At 40.4% G+C, this 5,434-nt stretch overlaps 1 protein-coding gene and 1 pseudogene across 6 annotated transcripts in view; both read right to left on the reverse strand.

Moving 5' to 3' along the window:
• Window positions 1-5,434, reverse strand: part of Large1 (LARGE xylosyl- and glucuronyltransferase 1) — a 383,834-nt gene that overhangs the window by 7,572 nt on the left and 370,828 nt on the right. The window contains exon 15 of one of the 6 annotated variants that reach the window (XR_007588866.1): window positions 868-1,027. The exons of the other annotated variants lie outside the window; for them this stretch is intronic. The gene's annotated coding sequence lies outside the window, so the exon portion shown is untranslated. The remainder of the gene's footprint in view (window positions 1-867; window positions 1,028-5,434) is intronic. 6 annotated transcript variants of the gene reach the window in all.
• LOC126489135 (voltage-dependent anion-selective channel protein 1-like) lies at window positions 2,446-4,287 on the reverse strand (annotated as a pseudogene).

Genomic DNA, 5,434 nt, shown 5'->3' on the forward strand with positions numbered 1-5,434 from the left:
CTCCCTGAAAACCTACAAATTCATAGAAACTGAACAGTCAACTACTGAACCACCCCTGGGTCAAGGAAGAAATAAAAAAATTAAAGCCTTCGCTGAATCCAACGAAAATAACGACACAACATATCCAAACCTATGGAACACTATGAAAGCAGTGCTAAGAGGAAAGTTAAGTGTCCACATAAAGAAAACAGAGAAATCTCACATTAGAGACTTAACAGCACACCTGAAAGCTCTAGAAAAAAAAAAAAAAGAAGCAGACTCACCCAGGAGAAGTAGAAGACTGGAAATAATCAAATAGGGCTGAAATCAACAAAATAGAAACACAGAAAACAATCCAAAGAATCAATGAAACAAAGAGCTGGTTCTTTGAGAAAATCAACAAGATTGACAAACCCCTATTCAAACTAATCAAAAGGCAGAGAGAGAGAGATCACTCAAATTAATAAGATCAGAAATAAAATGGGACATAAAAGTGACACTGAGGGAATTCAGAGGATCATTAGGTCTTACTACAAAAGGCTGTATGCCACAAAATTGGAAAATGTAAAAGAAATAGATATTTTTTAGATAAATACCATCTACCAAAATTAAATCAAGACCAGGTGAACAATTTAAATAGACCTATAAGTCGCGAGGAAATAGAAACTGTCATCAAAAACCTCCCCCCAAAAAGCCCTGGACCAGATGGTTTTAGTGCAGAATTCTACCAGAACTTCCAAGAAGAGTTAATACCTATACTACTTAATGTGTTTCACGTAATAGAAACAAAGGAGTCCTTGCCCAGCTCTTTTTATGAGGCTACAGTTACCCTGATACCAAAACCACACAAAGACTCAAGAAAGAAAGAGAATTACAGACCAAACTCACTCATGAACATCGATGCAAAAATTCTCAATAAAATACTGGCAAATCGAATCCAAGAACACATAAAAAAATCATCCATTATGATCAAGTAGGCTTCATTCCAGAGATGCAGGGCTGGTTCAACATACAAAAATCTATCAAAGTAATCCATCATATAAATAAACTGAAAGAAAAAAAACATACGATCATTTCATTAGATGCTGAAAAAGCATTTGACAAAATTCAACACCCTTTTATTATAAAGGTCTTGAAGAGATTATAATAAAAGCTATTTACAGCAACCTGACAGCTAACATCAAATTAAATGGAGAAGAACTCAAAGCAATTCCACTAAAATCAGGAACAAGACAAGGCTGTCCACTCTCCATATCTCTTCGATATAGGGCTTGAAGTAATAGCAATAAGACAATATAAGAAGATAAAGGGGATTCCAATCGGAAAGGAAGAAGTCAAACTTTCGTTATTTGCAGATGATATGATAGTGTACATAAGTGACCCCAAAAACTCTACCAAAGAACTCCTACAGCTGATAAATAACTTCAGTGATGTGGCAGGATACAAGATCAACTCCAAAAAATCAGTCGCCCTCCTATACACACAGGATTAAGAGGCGGAGAGGGAAAATGGAGAAACTTCACCTTTCACGATAGCCACAAATAGCATAAAGTATCTTGGGGTAACACTAACCAAGGAAGTGAAAGATCTATTTGACAAGAACTTTAAGTCTTTGAAGAAAGAAATTGAAGAGGATACCAGAAAATGGAAGGATCTCCCATGCTCTTGGATTGGTAGGATCAACAAAGTAAAAATGGCAATTCTACCAAAGGCAATCTATAGATTCAATGCAATCCCCATCACAAACCCCATCAAAATCCCAACAAAATTCTTCACAGACCTTGAGAGAACAATAATCAACTTTATATGGAAAAGCAAAAAACCCAGGATAGCCAAAACAATCCTATACAATAAAGGAACTTTTGGAGGCATTACCATCCCTGACTTCAAACTATTACAGAGCTACAGTAATGAAAACAGCTTGGTATTGGCATAAAAACAGAGACGTTGGCCAATGGAATCGAATTGAAGACTCAGATATTAATCCATACACCTATAAACACCTGATTTTTGACAAAGAAGCTAAAATTATACCATGGAAGGAAGAAAGCATCTTTAACAAATGGTGCTGGCATAACTGGATGTCAACCTGTAGAAGAATGAAAATAGGTCCATATCTATCACCATGCACAAAACTCAAGTCCAAATGGATTAAAAACCTCAATATAAATGTGACCACACTGAACCTGATAGAAGAGAAAGTGGGAAGTAGCCTGCAATACATGGGCATAGGAGACCACTTTCCATGTATAACCCCAGTAGCACAGACAATAAGAGCAACAATGAATAAATGGGACCTTCTAAAACTGAGAAGCTTCTGTAAAGCAAAGAACACAGTCATTAAGACAAAATGGCACCCTACTGAGTGGGAGAAGATCTTCACCAACCCCACATCAGACAAAGGTTTGATCTCCCAAATACATAAAGAACTCAAGAAGCTAGACATTAAAATTCTTTTTTTTGAGGTTTCAATATTTTATTCAAGTTTTATTTTAAGTGATGTTAATTACAGCATTTGAAGGGGAGGAGCTAATTCCACACAAAATGGAAGACTCTCTAATGTACCCATTAAACTGCTAAAAAAAAGAGTGGTGTGGCTTTAACAGGTCACTTTAGATCCCTAGTGTTGTCATGGTGACCACAATCACCTGCCCAGCTTAAAGCTGTCTCATACTCTAGTGCAATGGTGTGTGTGTGTGTGTGTGTGTGAGAGAGAGAGAGAGAGAGAGAGAGAGAGAGAGAGAGAGAGAGAGAAGAAAAAAGGAGAAAAGAAAAAAAACATGCCACAACACAAGGAAGAATGAAGTACTAAATGACGGCTCCATTGGCGCACTCTCTCCACCCTAAAATGGCACAAAGGAATAGCTAACCAGAAGAGTGCTTTTGGTGTAAAACAGGTAACTGGGCAAGGACGGGAAGAGGCCACGGAGATCTGTCTGGGAAAGGCCCTCTCACACAGGTGCACACAGGTGCACATGCTTCTCAGCAGTTAGATCAAGACACCAAGGTTGCTCAGGAAGTCACAATTTCACCTGTGGACTCGATACAGATTTACAAAGGGCCCGTATATCCCGAGCTTCCACTTGTGGCCTGGCATCTCTAGAGGGTCTCCTCCCCAGCCCACGTCTACAGCTAAAAGGACCCTTTCAGGAATGGGGTGTCTGCTGTACCTCTGAAATGGTAAACACCGGAAAGCCGAGTCATCCTTAACCTGGAGATCTAACGTGGTATTTATCGATTCTCGCATCCCCCAATGTACAACATTAAAAGGTTCACTAAATTCTGAAGGTAGCTATACTGCAAAATAGTTTAAAATTAACAATTGTACAATATTCATTTATGCTTGAAATTCTAGTCCTAGACCAAGCTTGTGGCCACCCGCATTGATGTTCTTGCCATCCAGCAGAGCTGACAGCGTCAGCTTGATACCTGGCTTGAGGGTCTGAGTGTACCCTAAGCCGATTGGGCTAGAGTTGTTCACTTTGGCCGAAAAACAGGCGTCAGGGTCGACCTGGTACTTGACTGCTATCCCAAAGCAAGTGTTACTATTCCCGCTGTCCAGGCGAGATTGACAGCAGTCTCCAACTTCTTGTTCACCTTCTGGTAGATGGAGCCACCAAACTCCGTCCCATCATTCACATTAGTATGAAGCTGGAATTCATCCGTCTTGTAGCCAACTGCAAAGTTGCTCTGGGTCACTCGGGACTTGGAAGTCTAAAAATTCATTTGGTAGCCTGCTAGCCAGCCCTCATAGCCAAGTACCAGGGCACCCCGGATCGAGGGCCCAGCGATGTCAAAGTCCACATCACAGCCCAGGTTGATATGCTCCCTCTTGTACCCTGTCTTGATTTTTTTTCCCCAGTGTTAGGTGAGAAGGATGAGTCGAAGGTCAGCTTCAGCCCATGCGCGAGCTGGTCTTCCACGGTGATCTCGGTACCCAGGGTGTTGTCTGTGTTCTACTTTTCTGTAAACGTCAGGCCGTACTCAGTCCATCGATACTTGGTTTCCAGACTGCCGTTCACTTTGGTGGTCTCTGTGTTGGCGGAGCCTGAGCTGGTAAATTCCAAACCATTCTCCGGCTTCGTTTTCAAATCAAGTTTTATTAAGCCAAAGCCATAGCCCTTGGTGAAGACATCCCTGGCAGACTTGCCAAGATCAGCATATGTGGGAGGCACAGCCATCTTCTCGGAGGTGGTGACGGCGGGGGCTGCGGCGAGGAGGCAGTGAGCGCAGGGAGACATTAAAATTCTTAATGAACAATTAAAAATGGGGTATTGAACTGAACAGAGAATTCTCAACAGAAGAATTTCAAATGGCCAAAAGATACTTAAGGACATGTTAAACTTCCTTAGCTATCAGGGAAACACAAATCAAAACAACTTCGAGATACTATCTTATACCTGTCAGAATGGCTAAAATCAAAAACACCAATGATAAACTATGCTAGAAAAGATGTGGAGTAAGGGGAACACTCATCCATTGCTGGTGGGAATACAAACTCATGCAATTACTTTGAAAATCAGTGTGGCGGTTTCTCAGAAAATGGGAGTCAACCTACCTCAGGATCCAGCAATACCATTCAATCATTCTACAAAATCATTTGTTCAACTATGTTCATAGCATCATTATTTGTAATAGCCAGAACCTGGAAACAACCTAGATGTCCCTCAATGAAAGAATGGATAAAGAAAGTGTGGCACATCTACTACTCAGCGGTAAAAAACAATGACATCTTTAATTTTGCATGCAAATGGATGGAAATAAAAAACAATATCCTGAGTGAGTTAACCCAGACCCAAAAATACGAATATGGTATGTACTAATTCATTAATGGATTCTAGCCATAAACAAAGGACATTGAGCCTATAGTTAGTGATCCTAGAAAAGCTAAGCAATAAGGTGAACCAAAAAAAAAAAAAAAAAACATATTTAGATCCTTTTGGAAATTGGAAGCAAACAAGATAACCAGGCAAAAGTTGGAAGCATGGGGGTAGGGGTGGGGTGGGGTGGAGTGGGGGGAAAGGGAGAGGGGGAGGGTCTCAATGAGGGATTGTACATATTGGGTTGCCCTGGAAAGTCTGTGTAGGCATTGTCTTGATTGCCTTAATTAATATGGAAGACCTTCCCTAAATGTGGGTGTTACCTACTGGTAGTAGCCAGACCTGGAAGAAGGAAAGCTTTTTGTTTACTTGGTTTTCACTCTGGCTGACAAATTCATCTATCCAATTGCTCTTACCATTGCTAGTTCCTTCTGTGGCATTAGAACAAGCTTCTTCAGCCTTTCAATGTGTACTGAAGAGAAAGCATCTACCAGATCCTTGGCATAAGATTGTATTGTTTTAGTACTTAAGACACCTGGATTGGGGAACTACTATATTCTTGGCTTCTCCAATAGAGACAGCCATTTTTGGACCATTCTGATTTTATTGCATGTGGTAATCTAATAAATTCATTT

Source organism: Alexandromys fortis, unplaced genomic scaffold, assembly GCF_014885135.2.
Source record: "Alexandromys fortis isolate MF-2015 unplaced genomic scaffold, M_Fortis_MF-2015_v1.1 scaffold_185, whole genome shotgun sequence".
NCBI lineage: Eukaryota > Metazoa > Chordata > Mammalia > Rodentia > Cricetidae > Alexandromys > Alexandromys fortis.